The sequence below is a fragment of the Temnothorax americanus genome, unplaced genomic scaffold (genome assembly GCF_048541705.1).
Source record: "Temnothorax americanus isolate GAGA-0224 unplaced genomic scaffold, ASM4854170v1 Scaffold2, whole genome shotgun sequence".
Classification (NCBI taxonomy): Eukaryota; Metazoa; Arthropoda; class Insecta; order Hymenoptera; family Formicidae; genus Temnothorax; species Temnothorax americanus.
In genome coordinates this window covers 7,287,396-7,308,998 of record NW_027509338.1, presented here as the reverse complement: position 1 = coordinate 7,308,998, position 21,603 = coordinate 7,287,396, and the positions used below count along the sequence as shown (strand labels likewise).

The 21,603-nt window shown below is 38.8% G+C and overlaps 1 protein-coding gene across 2 annotated transcripts in view; it reads left to right on the top strand.

The window, feature by feature from the left end:
• The window catches only part of Carpb (Carbonic anhydrase-related protein B), a 114,829-nt gene that overhangs the window by 57,146 nt on the left and 36,080 nt on the right, over window positions 1-21,603 (top strand). Inside the window, exon 1 of one of the 2 annotated variants that reach the window (XM_077405843.1) lies at window positions 8,823-8,846. The exons of the other annotated variant lie outside the window; for it this stretch is intronic. The gene's annotated coding sequence lies outside the window, so the exon portion shown is untranslated. Of the gene's footprint in view, window positions 1-8,822; window positions 8,847-21,603 lie in introns of those variants that run through there. 2 annotated transcript variants of the gene reach the window in all.

Genomic DNA, 21,603 nt, shown 5'->3' with positions numbered 1-21,603 from the left:
GCACATCCTTCAAAAAGTTGGGCCCATAAAAAGCGCAGGACGAAGGGTGGGGAACGATGCCGAAGACATTCTAGGAAGATCCTCGATCCCCTAAGGACATTTCGCTCACATCGAACGTCCTTTCCCTTTATCGCCCCTTCCGCCCTTCTCGCTCCTTTTTTTCTTTTCGTCGTTCTCGCTCCGAAAGAGGACACGTTAGAATCCTTTGCCATGCACGTTCTAACGCGCGAGTATCCCCTCCGCGCCGTAGTCGTCAATTCCGACTTTGATATAACACCTACCCCTTTGTACGTAACTCGGGGATCAGCTTCCTCGAGCGAGCGGGGTGATTTAGGCGCTGCCTTGGGAAAAAGCCCACGCCGGCCCGGGGTTGGAGACGGATGCGAGAGAGGATCGGCGCGATTCGCGAATATCAAATTGAAAAGTCGAATTTAAGGGGGGGGGCGAGAAACGGCCGTCGACGACGAAGTCGGCGGAGTGCGCGACGACGAAGAAGGGTCGAACTTCGGCAATCTCATTGTCAGTAACTCAAGCTCGAGGCCTCGCCGCCGTTTCTTCAAACTCGCGGAAGGTAGTAACAAGCGGGGCATCCCTTCGACTTAGGGAACTACCGAGATGATTCCGGGCTCGCGGATAGATTGGACCCTGGCCATTTGCCTACTTTTACAGCCGGGAATATCTGCGATTATCACCCGGAAAGTTGCTCTATTTTGGACATTATCACACCCTCCAGAAAATTATCGAAATAAGTTGAAGGTATACGCTGACGTGAACGGATCGATTTTTATTTTGCTTTAATACAGTTTGTATCTGAAGCACGATTACATAAACGAAACGAGTAATGGCAACTATATTATTGATGTTGAATATTTTTTACTTAGGATCAAATTAGGTACAATGGATTAATAATAATTTTCTATAAAGTTATAGTGGGTGGGTATAATAATCTTCCAGTAAAAGGGTGAAATACTGTAACGAATGGAGAGGTGTAAAATTAGGATGTGAGTTTCGTACTGAGACGACGATACAAACATGAAAAAATCGATCTCACGCTGCTGGAGTGGCCGGAAACCGGAGTCGGCAAAGGTACGATCGTGTGCCGGGCGGCACGGCGGCGCGCGGAACGATATTAAAATCGATGCCGGCAACAGATGTGCGAGGATAGCTTTACGACGTCGGAGCCAATAACGAAAATCATTAAATTAACCTTAACCACTGGCCGCGCCGAGTATTAACGGCGTGATAATTTTATTATGTGGCGTTTACACAAAACTCGCGGATAACCGATCGCGATATTTAGACGACGCCCTTTGTATCCCGGACGAATCGTTGCTCCTCTTTAACTTTTTGCACACTACGTCCATTGTTATTCCAACTTCAAATTTCTCATCAACCTAAATTGTGACTTTTGTTTTTATTTCTATATTTTTTGAACATTTCTATGACTTTTTAAACTTAATAAATATCTCATTACATTAGCGGAATTTCTTAATTAACACCTGACAGATATAAAATTACAATTTTATGATTAATAGATAATTATGTACATTTTTAACCATTCTCTAAATTTGCATTTATTAGTTTGCGCTATTCTTTCTCTCTCATTTAAATTTCACCAGGAAGCTTCAGAAAGCAAGAAATGAATGCTGCATTTGTGAGAATAATATTTTCATGTTTAGCAAACATGGCAGAATTGGAATAATTAAATTTTTATCGTGCCTACATTAATAGATTTAGCTTGATTAAATTAGAGACCGGGAACCATCAACGGCTGTCGATCTTCGCAGTTGAGCCCGAAACTGTGATTTAATTAGCAGCGGGCTTAAATTCGCTTCGGCAAGCAGGACTCGTCTCGCAGGACTAATAATAAAATGCATCCTCTCCGTGACGAGCCTTCCCGTCACGCAAATTCTTCCTTTTTCCCCCTATCGGCGCCCCGGTATGTTGCAAGTTGGATTAAAACTTCGGAAGTTTCTGGGATGGCGCGACGTGACGTGACGCCACCAAGAATCGGTACATATACTCGACACACGAAGGAACCAAGACGAGAGAATCCTCTGCGCTTTTTTCCCCCGTGATGCTACGCCACTTACAATTAGTTAATCGTGGAAACGAGCATTTTTTTAACAATTAAAAACATTATTGCGGCAGGCATTTTACGAGTTTGAGCATTATCACGCGAACTTCGTAAAGAAATTACTTACGATAAATTATTTTCGATTTTTTTCTAATAAAATTTTTAATAAAATCACAAATTTTTGAAATTTATAAATTACGGTTTATCTTTGTGTGTTTCCTTATTAAACTTATCTAATATTTTTAACAGACTTTTTTATTAATATAAATAAGAAAATGTTTTCATTATTATATAACAGGAGCTACAAAATTTCACGTTACGGATTGTTACGAAAAACAGCTCTTAGAATAATAAAAAAGAAAAAGAAAATTAGAGAGATGAATATATTATATGTAACGTAATACGTAAATCGCTTTATTTAACTTACAATTAGCATACCGCAGAAATCTCAATCGGGTCGAATTTGTCACTTTTTTAAAAACACCATGTACTGAATTGACATTTCGCTGTCAATATTGAAATCGTATTAATAAAGTAGACTGATATATTTTACGATCTGACGCGTTTTTCCGGTCATACAATTGTATTGCACAAACTTGCTTCAGCAACTCCAGTACGCTTCGAAGCCTTAAGAAAGACAACGCAAACTAGTTTATAAATAAATATTAGTAGACTTTTATTTTCTCTTGAAAATCACACATCTTTGTACAATCAGTTTTTAAATACTCACCTTATACTCGTCGGAGAGTTTGAGATTATTTAAATTATCTTTTTTATTGCGTCGCTGAAGACACGACTAAACATCATAGATTCAAAACGTACGATTTATAAAAAGAGCATGCGTGCAAAAATAATCAAGATGCGAGAGATTTTCAAGGCAATTTCTTTTCAACTTAAAATAAATATTCGTTGCACAAATATAGAGCGCATTATATAATCATCAATTTTTTTTTTTTTCAACGAAACAGAAAACGCAAAATATATAAAGTCAGCGGTCGCAAATTGCGATTGCACAATCAGCGTTTTAAAAATCGTCCGTTCAACGGCGATTCGTTCCCCTTGTCTCATTTCGCGTTCTCTGTAACAAAGACAAGCGCGGATAACAGGAACAAGTAAAATGCGAAACGATACGTTTCCGATATCAACCCGCTCGCGTGGAAATTAATTGAAACGGCGCGTCATATCGCGCATTTAACTTCGGTGTGTCAAATTTTACTTGAATCTGCGAACATGTCTATAATATCGAAAACAGCAGCAATTGCATCGTTGCAAAGATTTATGAATACAAATGATTCAATAATCAATATTATCGATATAAATAATCAAATAAATAAAATGTGAAAAGGACTGCGATGTAGCCTACATGCCATGGTGAAATTTTTTGAAAATATTATTTTTACAATTATTATATACCAAAAAAAATTAAATGTATGTTTAGCTATATAATAATTCCAGTCATAATTAACAAATCTACTTGCAGCCCGAAATTATTTAGCTCGTCATAACAAAATATTTCGCGGTTCAGAATTATTCGGTTTTCCAGACGTACAAAGAGGAAATGCCGTTGTAATAGATACGATGAAGATTCACAGTGGCAATACTTCGGCTGGAATCCGGGCCGGAATGCAGATCACACAAACATTGAGAATACTTATCCTTTGGGTATAACTCCGGCAGCCAAAGGACTCAGAAGAGGTGCGCATACCGGAGTTAATAAACGAAACCGACGAAAAGAAGCGCATGACGACGACTCGCTGGGTTGCGACGGGGAAGGGTGGGAGGGAGGGAGGGGGTTGGCGGCGGTGACGAAGGGGATGGCGCGTGACGCGCGGCTCAAGGAAGCCGCCGGGTATATACGTGCGCCGATCGTTCGCCTCTTTAACAATTCGCGGCGCGTCCGCGTTAACAGCATTACGACAACAAGCCGGAGTTGTAGAAACTTATAACGAGAAAATAATGAACCCGGTTCACCGAGTCTGCTTGGAATGCGAGCCGGGGTGCCGCTCACTTCTCCCTCTTCACAAAAGCCCCCCCTTACCCCCCGCGCTCGTTTCGCCCCCTACCGCTTTGCCTACCTTTTCAATCCTCCGTCTCTGTCTTTTCCCAATCCCGTCATCCTTTTTCCCTTCGTCTTTTTTTCTCCGCTGCTCTGATGCCTTTGGCTTCCCACCCTTATATAGGCTTGCTGATCACAGAGAATTTTTCGGAAGCGAGTAAGCTTCGCTATATAAATGCTGACGAAAAGAAAGGAGATTTTGCTTTTCATATTTTCGAGGATCTGACGAGTAATGTCTCTTGTATACGTTAATAAGATAGTACGCGAAGAATAAAAATTGTAGTTTTAATTTTAATTAAAGTTTTAATTTTAAAAAAGAATTTAAATTTTTTAAATTATGTGTCAGGTGATTAAGCTGGCAATAATATTTAAACTACATTTAGTTTCAGTTATCTACATAAATAACATAAAAGATGACATAATATTTTACTTGTAAGTCATAAGTGAACATCTATTTAAATATAGTTTCTAAAATTGTTTTACAAATTGTCGCAGCTAATGATTATGCACGAACTACCCTATACATTATCTGTCAGTATTTCTTCGCATTTCTTTCACTTCCGCAAAATTCTTCCATCAGCTATTCTTCAAGTTCTCTTTTTTTTCATTTTCACCCCCTTTACATTCTCGTTTTTACCCCTCTTCCCGTTCCTTGCGCGCTGCTAATTTTTCTCACTATCAGTCACACCCTCGATTTCCTCTCTTACAAGCTACGGTTGCTTCTCTAAACGTTTCTCTCTCTCTCTCTCTCTCTCTCTCTCTCTCTCTCTCTCTCTCTCTCTCTCTCTCTCTTTCTCTTTCTCTCTCTCTCTCCTCCCCCCTCTCTCTTTCTCTCCGCGGCATATTTCTCTCCGTCCATCTAGCGAGCCGACACACTTTTCGATCACACAAATTACTGTTTCTAGAGCTACTTTGCATCCCGATGCGCGACATCCAGTTGCAGCTGCATACAGTAGCCGGACAGCTGTAATCTTCGGGCGCGTCGAACAACAACGCGCTTCGGTGCTCGGCACTCGGCAAATGTTACCCCGGGTTTTTTTGTTTCCCCGCCACCGCTCCTCTTTCACCCTGCTATTGTTTTCCGCGAGTGTTTTGCGCTTTTCGCGTGCATGGTTATCTGGAATGCACCCCATGTCCCGGAGCGCTGCGGACCTCGTTTGTCGTGATATTTTTATTTACGCTGGAAAGTTGGACAATTCCATGCGTTATGCTCTTTGAAGTCTTTGTTTTTGTAAACTCTTCGTGTTGTAATCTTTTATTTTCGACTGTGAAGTTTTGCTTTTCAATAGTTTTACTATACAGAAAAACGAAGATTTTCGCAAAATGGATACTGTAATCCGTGATTTTATATAGAATCTGTAAAATTCTGAGTCAAATAATTAGGAATTAATCAATAGCATATACTTAATTAAAGAATGTATGACAATATGATAAATAACACATTACGAGTAACTAATCTTCAATTTAAATAAATTCATAAGGCTAATTAAAAATTAGTCTTATTAATCAATTAACCTGTTACGATTACTGGGGGTCCAGTGGATCCCAGACTAAGTTTACGGCTACATATCTGTAAATATAAAAAAATATTTATTTACCCTATATCGCTTGTTATATAAATCATCTTTATTTTTCATTTTTTGTCAAAATTCATTATTTCAAATTTTAAAATAAATATATTTTTTTTAAACCCACTATAACACTAATTTTTATACGAAAGTATATACTATCTCATCAGAAATACACCCTTAAATTGTTATCGGAAAATATAGAAAATTAAAAATTTGATGAATATTTTTCTATAAAGTCAATTTTTTCAAAATTTTTTTATTTTTTTTTTATTATGTTAAAATTAAAATTTTTTTGAAAGAAACTGTTGGATCATAAGCAAGAGACCTTCAGCAGATATGTCCAGTTTTTTTTAAACGAAATCTCAAATAGCATTCAAATGACGACTGATTTTTGACGAGAGATCCAATGAACCTTGTGTGACCTTTATGTAATTATTTGGAGCTGTGACCGTATCGGGGTAATTATTATTAACTAATAAAAAGCAGGCAATGCTATGGAAAATTTAAATTGGTGCAAATTGGAAATGTTGCTTTAAAAAATCTTTAGAAGCTTATTGTTTTCAGGGAGAATGAGAGAAATGCATTCTAAACACACATCTATATTTTATCTAAAAAAATTTTTTGTTCAGAAATTAACCATATCTTTTTAACTGTCGTTGGAGTTCTTTCGGCGATGATACGGTGAGTGTATCATTAGAACGAGACCCGAAGTCACTGAAAAGTCTCTCTCGTGTTCCGTGCGGTTCCAGAAAGTTTGCCCGGGCTAGCCAGCCGGGAAAGGACGGGATATCTCCACATCCGGAAGTTCGCTCCAAGTATCCTTCGCGCGCGACGTAGCTCCGGCGTTCGTTTCCATCCCTTTCCCCTCCGCTCCGTCTCTGCGTGCTTTGATCTTCCGTGAAAGTTCCGCAAGATGCGCGGACGACGCGCATATACTCGGGTGACTAAGTCGATGAGATACTTAACTTTTACCGCGTCGCCGAGCAGGGAGGTGAGAAAAGCAATTTTGCGTCACCGTATAGTGACGTCCTGCAAATTGCGGCGATTTATTCCGCGACGAGAGAGAGGAACGCCTCGCCGTCGTCGGGAGCGTGGAATTTTCGTTGCGTTTCTCTCTCTCATCACCAATGTCTATACCATTAATCAATTAACATTAATCACTTTTTTTTCCACGGCAATGTTGCCGTAATTGCAATTACGTTTTATTTCACTGTTATTTTAACCGAAGAAAATTTGCGTAGGAAGCACTCGCAGGTGATTCTGCGCGATTCATTCATTTGACTTTTGCGAGAACCGAAGATCGAAAAAGACGCACCGAATAATTATTCCCCAACAACTCTTCTCATTTTTATATAAGTATACCGCGATATTTACTCATTGTACTTATTTTCTCATCGATCAGCGATGTTGGCGAGGTAACCGGATAAATTCAGTGAGGCGCGATTATAAAAGGCATGGCATTCCTTTCGTATCGTACATTACTTTCCGCAGTCGGCATTATTCTTTATAATTGCGCGCGAAGCAATTTATCGCGTTTAAATAACATTACCTTAATAGCCGCGCGCGCGAGAAGCGAGCCTTGTTGCGGGCATTAAAGTAGCTCGTGGTGTGCGAAATGCGTTTCGCATTTAGTTCTCGGCTGGAGAGACGACAATGATCGATAAAAGCCGCGCGCGAAACATATTCATCCCGGTTGCTCGTCGTATATTTTCATACGTCGCGAATGCGATCTCACGCGAGAAGACATTAGCGCCGCTGATGTCTTGCAAACGTTTCCCCTTTCGATCGCTCAATCCCCTGACAGAGTCTCTCTCTCTCTCTCTCTCTCTCTCTCTCTCTCTCTCTCTCCCTCTCTCTCTCCCGGTCCGCGTCTCCCGTGCCAAATGCACCGGGAATGTATTGCCGTTCCTTTCGTGTGTTTTCAATTTCTTTTTTACTAACCTAAAGTCGACTTTTACCTAACAAAATTCCTACGTGAAAGACGGCTCGGGTACGTCCTGTGGGACGGCCCTGTATAATCTCGGTTATTTTATGCATATACTTCTTCGAAGTATGCGTCCAGCATATTTGTATGAGGAAGCACGAGGAAATTATATATCGAGCACAAATTGCCATACACGACGTTAGAACGCCTTCGGATAGCTTCATAATTCCATTCTGTAGGGCGGAAAATTCTTTAGATGCTCTTTTATCACTGTCCTCTCTGCACATTCCGAAATAATCTTCCTTTTAATATCGCCGCGCGACGTGTGTGGCCGTGCGCTTGAGCGAATGTGCGCGCGCGTGCAATCCTACGCTTTGTAGTCAGACTGCGGTGTATAACATGTTATGAGATTACAGTTATCTTACTTACTAAACCTAATTTCTGTACCTAATTTCTTGACAAAAAAATAGTTCTCGTATTCAAACTACTTAAAATTCCAACCGTGTTCGAAATCTTTTGAATTTACGCATTGCTGAATCTCCCTTGTCGGCAGTATTGTAACCGTTTGCAACTACCTGTTTTAGATGCTTGAAGCAGATTCATCCGGAAAGCGCGGAATAAATAACTCTTTCTCCCTTCCTCGATCTTCCGCTCGTTCGCTCTCTTTCTCTCTCTCTCTCTCTCTTTTTCTCTTTCTCTTCTTTTCCTTCCCTCCCTTTTTCTCTCAGCGGAATATTTGAATTTCGCAGATTCCATGTTACACCGACGCACGACGCTCTCCGGAGGGAAAGAGAGCGGACGTACGTCGAACGGGGACAGTATTTGTATTAAACGCGCGAGCGCGTGAGCGAATCGAGCCGAGGAATTTCTTCGGGGAATCTTCAGGGCCCGGACGTAGCGCGAAGACACAGAAGACTGATGCCCCGCGCTCTGTCGTCGTCTCTCTCGTCGCTCTCGTCTCGTGTCCTGGCGATAGGATGCCAATAGGAGGATGGCGAAGGCGTCGGGGAGATGAAGGGAGGGGAAAGAACGAGGGGACGTGGCCGTAGCCAGGAGCCAGGATGGGTTGCAGGATGCCGAAGGAAGTAAGGAGGATGCCGTAGGTATCCGGAATGGATTACGGAATCAGATGGGATAGCAGCCCGGAGAAAAGCCCTCTCTCTCTATCCGGGCACAACACCTCATCATTCCACCACGTTCGTCGGTGCGACAAAGGGGGTGAGTAGTGGAGGGAGGGTTAGGTTCGGTATCCTTCGACACACACCGCGCGTCGATCCTCCCCCGAGTCGTGCACGGTGATTTAAGTCAGTGTTTACGTTTTCGTGTTTTCTGCGCGTCCCTACCAACACACAACATCCGAGGATGCTTGGCCTCCGGTCTTGCAGAAGGTCTCTCGCGTCGGAATCCCTATTCCTGGCACCGTTGATTCTGCAACGCTGTATCACGCCGAATCTAGATCCGGGACATGCTCGATAAAGCCCCCGCCGTCTTGTATTCGCATTCCGCAGGAAACGCGAAATATTTAACACTATATAGTGTTACTTAATATATATATTATATACGTGCCACTCAAAAAATAAGCTTTTTTGTAATTAATAATATATATCCTAATTGACCAGTATTTATATAAAAATATCTATTTTGCAGTATAACTTTTTTTTATTAACACGTTAGTAATTCTATTCCGCGCATTTCTATTGATAGTAATTTTATTTCATGTCCAGATGAAGTTTCTCGTGTAAAATACCGAGATCCGGAAAAGGATCGGAGCAAACTAGTTTTCCTATTTACTATCAAAATTCTGATCAGTTTATCGCTCTCCGGACTTGATTTGGTGTGAGTGGATTTCATGTCTCTCTTTGCCAGTTAGTTCCAATTTTCATTTCTAGTCCGAATATCTTGCAGACTATGAATATTAGCAGAATTTTTCTGGCATTTTCTCTTGAAAATTACATTATTCTTATACATTCAATTTTTAAATACTCTGCACATACTCGTCGGAGAGCTTGAGATTATTGAATTTATCCATCGCTGAAGATGGCTCAAAGTAGAGTCAAAACATACGATTTATAAAAATTATTAATTAAATGTTACATAGCGTTAACTCACGCATAACTAATCGGGTTTGTTTAACTCTCAAAGTTCATTTTTCCATGTTACTTATTACTTTTCCTCGTTAATTTTTTAAAATTCTTTATCGATGAGGATATAAATGTTATTTAAAGAGTTAGTAAAAGTCGAAATGCGGTAATTACTGTCATATTAAATATTCCATTTGCGTAAGAGTAAAATTGCGGTAATTCATTACCGCAGCAATAATTACATATTTTGTTGCGCTGTAATATGCATATTGGGGTAATTAATTCGCATATATTATGCAAATAAAAGTCTGAAAAGATACATTTAGCAAAGAAAAAGAGAGGAAATTTAATATTATTTACTTATGTCGATATAAAATTTTATAACAGAGTCAATACATATTATTTACGATAAAAAAAAGTTATAAAATTCCAGGATAAAGGATAATCGTTTATTAGAAGAGAATAGAACGTCACATATATTATTTTAATAATTTTGCTTACACAGAACTTTGAATGAAATGCAGTTAGTGTTATTATTACAGCGTTTCCAGCTTTTATCAGTATAAATAATTGAATGCGTATATAATCAAAGCGCTTGTCTCCGTCAATGAAATTTCTAGAAACACTTTAGCGCAAATGCGCTGCAATTAAACTGCAGTTGTTCAAGTAAAAGCCTTCCTAAATACTTTCTTCGGTATTATGTATTACTCGGTATATGTACGTGACTTTAAAAGCTTTCTATATCTTGGCTCAACCTTGAAGAACCTGTCTGTATTGTTCCACTGGATAATTTCCGTCTGATATTCCCGTCGTGATTAACCGTACGTCCGCGTCGCGTCGTACCGTCCACGCACTTCCTCCTTCGCAAGTTTATTAATAATCACGTTACAAAAAAAGATTCGATTGATACCATGGAAGAATGCATCTAAAAGGAGCTTTAAATACTAATTTGTTTAAGGAAACATCCGCCGCCTCCAGCGTCCTTCAGCTTTTTTCACAACATTCTTTATATGAGCATTCAATAGATTACTTTATTTTAATTCTTTTTAAAAAAGTAGATCAGTAGAGAGAGAGAGATATATATATATATATATATATTAATGATTTTAAATAAATTACATACGTAGGATGTATACTTATTGTTAGTATGTATATAAGCTCTACGTATATAATTTATTTTAAATCATTAACCACTTATGTAATCGTCGAATTTACGTCTTATATATAATTCATGAATATAAATATTTTAGATTAATTGTATACGTCTTCTAGTGACTACAATTTTATTATTATATATACTTTCCATAGATATATAATAGATCGGAGATACAAGTGATGAGATTCCTATTTAGATTCGACATCAATCAAATGAAACACCGCGCTGTACGCGTTCTAGTGAAAACCGCGAGAACCAAAGTTTCCACGAATCAATAAATGAACTTCATTTCGCTCGAATTTCCAGAATTAATAGTGCACCTTACTTTTAAGATGCTTCATTATAGCTGCGCGTTGACAATACTTGCCGCTTTATTTCTCTTTGATTTCATTTAATTTATTTAACGTAAAACGTAACTTTTTTTTTTTTAAATCTTCAAGAAAAGATATTGATAAAATATTGATAAATTGAAACGGGATACTGCTCGCTGTTAGGCTATAAAGAAAAATGGTAATATAATTATGTATTTTATAGGGAGATTATTTACGCGCGCGGCAAAAATACTATTATCCGAGCAATGTAAAAGGATGTGAAACATATCAAATATACATCGTGTACAAGATATCGTTACGAGACATATACGTTCTTTTGTACAAAAGAAATTCCTGCATAAAATATTGACGCTTAAAATACTTTATAATATTAAAAAAGATTCTAATTAGCACGACGTTCTTCGGTGGCATGTATATATAACCTATTTCCCTTTAAGTTAAGTAGTCGCGCGCGTCAACCTCCTTTCCGACCGGCACAATCTTGATTCACCCACCCGTTGCTCTTTTCAAGTTTTTCTTCCACCCTCCTCATTGCGTTTATTAATAAGCGACCGAGCGCCTTTCTTCGTGTGCCATCTTCCTCACAGGAAAGTCGAGTCGAGATACAACTTGTCGAGGGAGAGGGCGATACTCATGCACCTCATCATTTCTTTACGGCGCCCTGCGGGATTATCGAGGAGCCATCCGGGCTTGATATACCGTGCCTCTCTTCTTATCGAACATGGAAGGACGTTATACGATCCTGAGGACGAACGTATCCTCTTATGTTCCGCACTTCTACTTTTTCTCCGGCAAACTATATACTACTATATACTATATAAAATCTTCACACTTTTGGGGCTCAAGCTACGCTCCGAAATTCATATATTTTATACTTAAAGAAAACGTAATTTTATTTATTAGATTCTAAAATGATTTTCGGTATATATGGAATTAGATATATCAATATATATAGATCTGTATAGATATAATTTTAATTGTAATGAATAATTTTACTAAATATTATATTGGATAACATTAAATTTATGATTTATCACCAAGTAGAGACTATACATTTATCGTATTTACAAATCGGTTGTCGTGTATGTCAATCGCGATTTAAAGCGCTTTTGCCGCGATATATTAAGCAGTCTCGCTTTATTTAAGCATATTAATACACATTAGATACAGCGATATGCACTCGCGTGAAGACTCGACAAAAACGCGCATTTGCGGGCGCGACCATGCCTGCCTGCCGATTGATTTCAGTTCAGATTAATCGCCTCGGGATTAAAGGGAAATTCATGCGTACCACTGTCGCGCGACAGTCGTTCTTTAAATAAAAGTGAATAGATGGTTTTTAGTATTTTTATTACCGATCTCGGCGCGACGGAGTTGCGCCGGACTGGAGGGGCGCAAGAGGCTTCCGCCATAATTAATATACTCGCAGCGAAATCGATTTGGTAGCCGCGGTCCCTGGGCGATCGCGCATATCCGCGAGAGAACGTAACCAGTCGTCAGACGCGTCAAAAGCAAAGCGCAATTATCAACAGAGAGCTTTCCCTTCCTGGCAGCATCCGCCGCGATATTGCGGCGAGCCGAATAAACCTCTTCTACTGGGTGTGTCTGACCAATTCGTGCTTCTTTTCACTTGCAAGTACGCACGTATAACTCTCTTGACCCGAACACGAATAAAGCATTCACCGATTGCTACTTCGTTAAGAGAGTGCAATACCGGAGAACGCAAAAAGTAAAATAAATAAAATACGTAAACAAAACGCAATTTTTTTGCAGCTGATAAAATAGCTCTTAGATTTTTACTCGGATTTTTATTAAGTAAAAGCCTGAGTAAAAGTGCAATCAAAAATATAGCAAAATATCTATATATATAAGTCGCGTCGTCTGTCTGTCTGTCTGTATGTACGCGAACTACTCATTCGTTAGTGGACCAAAATTTTACCAAAAGTATATGAAATAGGGGTAGAATTTCCCGGGGATGAAAATTTCACGGCCAATTTTTTGCTACCAATTTTCTGGATACCGATTTTTCTAATTTTTCTAATTTTTCGGGAAATAATTGACCGAATTTAAAAGAATTATATATGAAACAGGGGTAGAATTTTCCGGGAAGTGCTATAAAGTGTATAATTTTTTGTTGCCGATCTTTTTGGAAGCTGGTAGCAGAAATTATTTTTCGGGAATTAACCAGTCACTTCAATTCGTGACTGTCGCGAACGATTAAGACCGGTTTTTGGAAACCGGTTATGAAATTTTTCCAATTTCTCGGAAAATAACAAGTAGTTCGCGGTCAGACAGACAGACATACAGACGTCAGGTACTTATATATATAGATAGGGGTAAAAAGAACTAAAGAGAGAATGTAATAAAATTAGAAAAATTGCTAATAGTAAAGTGGTTTACAATTTCTGTTAAAAAAAAAAATATATACGTGATTGCTCCAATTTCCGCAAACTTTGAGATATCAAGCTGAATTTCTTTATGGATAATTTTTTTAATGAATAATTTTTATGGATAATTTTTTGTTACCAATTTTTAGAAATCGGTTTGGAAATTATTAAAATTTTGAGAAATAATAAGTATTAATTGACCGATTTTTTTTAAACCAGTGCCAAAATTTTGAAAATTTTTGGAAGATAAGTTTAACTTTTTATTAATGGATAATTTTTTATTAATGGATCGCTTTTCTTGAAACCGGTGCCAAAATTTTTTTAATTTTTTGTTGATGATTTTGATAAAATTGGTACCAAAAAATTACTAATTTTATGAAGATTGGCTACTATAGAATTGAAAATTGGGTTTTATGGGGTTCTATTGGTGCTTTTAATTAATGAGTGAGTTTGGGGAGAGGGGAGTAGATCTTGAGCCCGCGCGAAGCGCGGGCAAAAAATCTAGTATGTAAATATCATATGATCGTTGTACAAGTGATTAATTCGGCAAATAACGTATATGAATATCGAATTTTGTATTCGGCAATCAAAAACTGATGTCTCGCCTCAATGCTCTTCTCAATTACTCGTGCAGCATGCAATTTTAACTAGGTTGACTAAGAACACCCTGTACGCGAATAAGCTTCCTGTAATATCGTGCATATAATATACACGGTGTGCGCGCGGCTCGCGTTCGTATACGTACACGACGAGCGGTGCACAACGCTGGTGTCTGTACGATTTAAACTTGTCAAAGGCAGATATTGCCGCACCGCAACGAAGATAGTCGACCGTCCTTCCTCCAATAAATAAACTTCGTGCTCGCTATACAATGTTATATGCGAGACCGTCTGCATTAGCTTATATATTTGCGTCTCCTTATTTCGCCGTCTGAACTGCCGTGGAAGAATTTCTTTTGGAATTGCCGCAAAAGAAAGCGATTGTCTGATCGATAATTATAAATTGAGCTATTTTTTTAGAACACATTTTCTCAGTACTTATTTGATTCTTTATTCGTATAAATATCTAAGGTAAAAATTAGTATAGTCAGGCAATTATTCTTATACAAGTCTTATACAAGTATATACATGATTTTATAATAATTTATTCAAAATGCGTTTGCAATCTAGAGCTTCGTGATAATTCACGACGTGCTCTTCGGTTTTATAGTGCGAAAAGCACTTTGTTTCACTCAGTCCAGCCCTAATTGCTTATTCTAACTAATGAACCGAGAAACAACCAACAGCAAACAAATCAGGGACAAGATTACCAGAGGATTTCCGCCTAACAACGTAGGGTAAACAGCTAATGTCAGCGTTAGCGTCGGCGCCGCGCAACGATGCCACGTAAATTGCGGGATGCGGAAACGGGAGCCTGAATTCTGACGAAAATCCGAAATATCTCGGCGTACGGCGAACAAAGTCCGCGAGAAAAGCTCGCTAAGCTTTCATAGCGAGGTCGAGGACGCAGCGCGCCGCGGCGCCGTGGTGCAGAGGGAAGTGGAGGTGAAGTCCTCTCTGTGCGGGCACCGCGACGCGCCGCGCCGGCGTCCCTAGTGTCCCGCGGGAAGAATGAGCACGTTAACTTTCGATGTGGAGCAATTTAAGTTTGTAACAAGCGCGGCGTGCGGTCGCGAGATCGCGGAGCAGAAAGACCAGTGAGGGAGATAGGATAAGGGAAGGACACGGAACGAGGCGAAAGGAGAGAGATGGGGGCGGCGGGGGTGGCGGAGACCGGCGGCGCGGATTGACCGTGCCGTGTGGCGCAACTTGCCTCATGAATTAATTCCGCGACGGAATCGCTTGTATACTACATTAACTTTTAATTTGCTAAACGCCTCTCGGCCTCGTCGTCCCCGCGCGGTATTTATATATCGATCCTCTCTTTCACTTCCTTGCACCCCTCCCCAACCGCCCTCTCCTACCCTTCTTAACTCGCGTTACATTAATGGACCGCCGCGGGAACGCGGTTGTCCCTGACGGCGGGCTTATTGCCTCTTTCGTCTCCGCGAGTGCTCCATCCACTTTTTACGCCGTAAGGCGTATCTCATCCTTCTTTTCGAGCTTGAAGCTACCCGCGGGCGTACTTCCGGATCGTCCGTCCTGATGAGGTTTCCGGAAATTTAACAAGATCTTGGAACGGATCTAGCATTTAGATACCTTTCTTCTCCGAGAAAAGGGAGAGCCTGATGAGTCTGACACGATCGAATCTTTTAAAATATAATCCGTGAATTGAACGCGGTCTTTTTCTTTAATAACTTTGCTTTTCTTAATAACACAATCATGTATGTTACAAGAATTAAGCTGTCACCGCAATTTTTATATATTCCACGAAAGCATCTAAGTTAGAAGTTTTAGTCTCTCGCGCCTGCAATCTTCATTTTCGAACAAATTCCATTTACACTCGTGCAAACAAGACTTTCCTTTGAATTATAAGTATCTTCCATTTTTCGTCCTTTGCATCGAGTAATCTGAACGTCTAGCGAGTTTACCGTCGGAATAATACAAACAAAGTGCGAACGCGCGACTTATTTACCGAGCTAATAAGTCTCGAAAGGGAGTCGGCGCCCTTGGAGCAGTTACGCAAATATCGCAGCGAGGCGCGACGTTCTTAAGATGCATAAAAAATTTCTAGACCCGGCATTCTCCGCTTCGTATTCTAGGGAAATAGTCGATATCGCGGGAAAGAAGGGCTTGGCGATACCGTAGGTAACACGAGGAAGAGACTAGTCTTTTCGTAATAAAATCACTTGTTGGATTTCCGGCGATCCTGCAATCGAGCTTCTGATTTATGTTTTCGAACCGCCTTCGCCTCGGTATACGGAAAAGCGGAAAATATATCGCCGACTTTTTTTCACAGCTATATCATATCGGATGCGCCGCACGTCACTTTGAAACTTCTGACTATGGATTCTTATAATTTTCAGACGCATGCACAGCACATTTTTGCAATAAATTAAGATTAGCAATAAACTGAAAATTTGTAAAACTTTTATTTTTACAAATTTTTACTTTGTTACTAATCTTACGTTTATTTTTTCTGTTTTTAATGCTTCAAAAATTAAGAAGTTTTTTAATTAAAAAGAAAGGAAGAAAAGAATCTTTCCAATTCATACAAATTTCTTAATTTTTTAAGGCGAGGACATTGTAATTCTTATAATTATTTGCACAACTTTTCTCTCAAGCTATTTGAAAATTGCATTATCTTTGCTAATGATAAAAAAATATCATGTGTATATAAATAATGTAATCAAAGTTTATAGGAATATGCAGTTATATTTTGAGACACATCGCGACGCACAAAATTGATATTCTGCTTGTTTTTGAAAACGCGAGTGTCACAGTGTTAAGCAGCCCCCGTCGTGCGCGAAATTTCATCTCGAACTCGGCGCGGCGAGCCGGGAAAATCCGAGGAAAGCGCATTATTCTTTTTCCCCGGTTCTCGCGCGCGCGGCGTCCAACTATTCTCGACCATAATTACGCGCATCCGTGACCCGTTCCGTTCGTTTGCACGCTTTCGCGCGCGCACTTCCGCCGCCGACAATCTCCGCCGCCCTCGCACGCGCGCGTATAATTAACCCGAGCCAGCCCGTAACTCATCCCCCGTAATCCGGTTTTTTTTTTTTTAATAACATCGTAATATCTTCGCCGAGCCTCTCTTTCGGAATTATCGAGCCCATCCTCCGTTCTCTAACGCGCATAGAAGACTCCATTCCTCCCCTCTGCGAGGCGGAGGATACATCGTCGGGATTGGCGAAGGAAAGAAAAATCGTGGGGAGCCGGATTAAAACAATTACCAGCCGCAGAATGAGAAAAAGTGAAAGTTATAAAGCGCCGATCGCACCCCCGCAGATTTCTCATCTCCTATTTTCCGCCACCTCGAGCAGGTTTGACTATATACGCAGTATACACGCGAGGTTGTTTTAACCTATACCTTATACCCTCATACGAATTGCTACCTCTGCTGGCGCGGGGGCGCCCACCCAACCCCTGCCGTCCTGAGGTCGCTTAGCGCGCAATATAACCGACCGCAATAGCATAACTATGATATATACGCACAATTTGGAGTAATTCCGTTAAAACAGAATAATGTCGGCCCGAGGAGGAGGTTAGCGCTGCTGATGTTGGCCGGGAAAGGAGGGTGTAGAGATTCGTTTCGCGTCGCTTCGTAGGATGCACGAACCCCCGCGATACAGGGCGGCCCAGATATGCTGTTACGAGGAATGTCAACTGAAATGCATGCATTAGAAAAAATCTCTAAATTAAGGAAAGTACGATATACTTGAAAAATTCTGTATAAAGTATAAACGAATTTACTTATGATTTTAATACGATTAAAGTCATAACTTTAGTGAATTGCGTATGATTATACATAATATGTTCTACATAATAAATTGCACTTTGCTAATTTTACTAACATGAGGAAATAATAGATTATTGTGGATCACAGATATAATACAAGTATAATATTTATTTTGTAATGTTGGTAAGATTTATTGGAAAAACATTAGTAGAATAGTATTTTATTATATTATTCATACGAGTTTAACAGAAGTCAACAGGAAAATTGAATCGAAAAGCTGTTACTGATGAAGCCAATGACAAACGTTATGGCCGGTTGCAGCTTGCACAATACTTGACGAACTGTTATTTCTGAAGTGTATTGTAAACACACGGCGGAGTGTAGGCGGTTCGCCAATTGAGGTGCAACCCTCAGTTCAAGAGGGCCGTATATGAGAGCCGTTTGACGCCCTGTCTCTGCAACGGCCGTAAATTAACCCTCAGATGCGCGATTCAATTTTCACTTTATCTAAAAGGGTTATATGCATGCAGTATTATCACTTTAAACCATAATTAAATTTTTACATTATTTATGAAGTAAATAAAATGAAAAATAAATTACATCAAGTTACTAATTTATACCCAAAATTGTATCGTTAAAAATCTAAATATTTATATCGCACATTACGTCTTGTTTTTTATTCGAACTTCCAAGAAGCTCTGTTTCTTCGCAATTATATCTCTCCAATCATCCGTGTCACAGAGTTAATTTTTAACTATTCATACTCATTACTCATTTAAAACATTACCCAAACGTCTATCTCTAAAATCTTTTTCATTTGCAAAAGGAAATATCCATCTAGCCGGTCGTCGACGTTCCAACTTTTCGCGCAACCCTCTTCTGCTTGCCACGAATGCATTTGTATCGGTGACATATAGGATAGATATAAAATTAAGTTTTTATTTTAAATGCAATCAGATTAAATAGAATTCTTATTATCCAGTACAATTTTATCTACTCACAATCTGGTTTTACCACTTATATAATCAAACAGTAATATTTAAAGTAATATTAAAATATTTAAAACACTTGTGAGATTTTTGATTTACATTATAATTAATTATTGGTTTTTATATTATGCTCGAAAATAAAAACAATATGCTTATACAGTTACAATTGACAAGATTTAATAGTTAATATAATGCGATTATTATTGGTAAAGCTCTTTCTGAAATGAATTATGCTGTCACAGTTTTTGACGTGACTGTCGATATCGTTCAATTGTTATAAGAAAAACCATTACAAAAATAAAATGGCACTCCGATAACTCTATAAATATTGCTAACATTTTCCCCCATTTATGTCTGTATTAATATATCTTTTACACTGATTAAAATATATTCTTTCATATTTGCTCTCTTTTATGCGGAGTTCTTCTATATATAAAACGCTCAATTAAGAAAAATTGGGTTAATAATATTAAAATAGATGTCCACTGGAGATAATTGAGATAATAAAAATCAAGATGCACACACACACACACACACACACACACACACACACACATACACATATTAAACAATAGGTACGTATTATTTAAAAGTCATGCATGCACATCAAATTAAGATACTTTCTGTATCTTGAATTGAACACGATTTTAAATAACATGCACATAACGTTATTTCTATACTAAAAATTGCCAACTCAGACAGTTTGATCAGATTATAAATTTAAATAAAAAGAAGTCTGTCAAAATATCCGTCAAAATTAACTTACATTACTATTTTTACAATTAGCCCATTTGCTAAGCGACAATACGACACATTTACGTCCCGCGCATTCAACCTTCTCTCTACTTATCTCTCTCTTGTGTGTTGAAAAAGTGATCATTGCGTTATTCTCTCAATATTCGGCCGCGCGCAAAGTCGCGTCTCGTACAAACGAAGACATGTCACGAAGTCACGGCGAAAGTCAAATTTCGCAATTTTGCACGAGAGCCGGAATTTACGTTGTCAGCGGCACGAAGCACTCGGGCTACAAATTTATGGGTCGGGGTCTTCAAACAAGACGTACGTAGAGCACGATTCCCCGTCCGTTTCTGAGCGCGGGAGTAAAATTAATTAAGCAGTCAAGGACAAACTATCTGCTAGACATATCCAGGGATGTGAACCCGGCCGCCCAATTTTCAGTCGAGGCATATTGCGTTCCCCCCCCTTTCTCTCTCATCTTGCCCTCAATTTCCATCTACCTCACTTCCTCCTATCCTTTGTCGTTCTCCCTTTCTCCTTGTGGGATTATTCAAATGTCATCTTGTCGCGTGTCATCCTCGAGAATACTTTCCAAATTGGATGTCTATTAGCATCCCCTGCCCTTTTTACCGGCGTATTTTATTTTTATTGCGCCAATTCTCAAGGGACTCTGGATGGTTTCGTTATTGAATCCTTTAGAAGTCGATTGGCCGCGCACCGCCGCCGTTTAGCGCCGTATCGCGCTACCTCGGAAACTGAGCGTTAATTAAGACATAAGTCGGGCGAAAATGTTACGATACGGTCTGCGGAAATCCTTCCGCAAGACGCTGTAGAAAATGAAGATATTCGACGCAATTATCTTGTAACAATGAACATTAACTCCACCAAGAATATTGTAAATACTAAAATGTAGAACGTAAAATAAATTTCGCTGTTTAACGATAAAAACTTTATAGTCTTCAAGTTTGCGAACATGCGTTGTCGAAAAAAAAAATTATCGAAATTTTATTGGCCAAGGAAAATCCTTTTTCCGATACTAGATTCATTATTCGTGGTGCAAAGTGAATCAAGGGAGCCACTCTTACGGTTTATTTTTCTGTTTCGCGCGAGTTCACGTATTCCGACTTTGTTGTTCGCGATGCATCTTTTCATTTGCATTAGCCTGCCTTAGGATAAAACTAAGATTCCGACCTTCTATTTATCATTCCCGTTGGAGATTCGCTGTAACCGCTGTAACGCGTTGTTGACCGTCAGCTCCTCGTTATAATTTTGCGCGACTTCCGCAGACTTAACGTGATTGCGTAGAGAATTCTTTCACGTGAGGCTTTCGTAATCTTGCTTGATGATTTTGATATTTATACAAATCTATATCTATTGACATCTATATTTATAGAAATATGGCGATTATTATTTTTTATTGATTATCGGAAATTTTGATAAAAATAACTTGCGCGCGTGCGAATAATATCGATCATCGAGAATATAGCAATTATAGCTACTTGTTTTTTCTGTAAACATTAAATTTTCCTGTTAACGGTAAAATAAATTGTCGGTTATATCAAATTTTTTATTCCTTTAAAAATATTTTTTTTAAAACAATCAATAAAATAAAGAGAAAAACATATAATACTAATCCACGAAATTTTATATACATAACGTAAAAGTTTCATATTTCTATTTTTGCAGGACATTTAATTTAGGTATACAAGTGTATAGGTATTTTAATATTAGTTATTAATAGATATTAGTATATTTATTATATTAATTTAAAATAATGTAATCTTTTTTTTAAAATAAAAACAAAGAATGTAATTAATTATATTATATGTGTATATATATATATATATAATATTCGAAATTAAACAAGATCCATCGAAAACTTGTTCTTATCAAAGGTAAATTATTAATAATGTCTTTGCACGATGTCGTCTCAGCACGCATTACAGTCAAA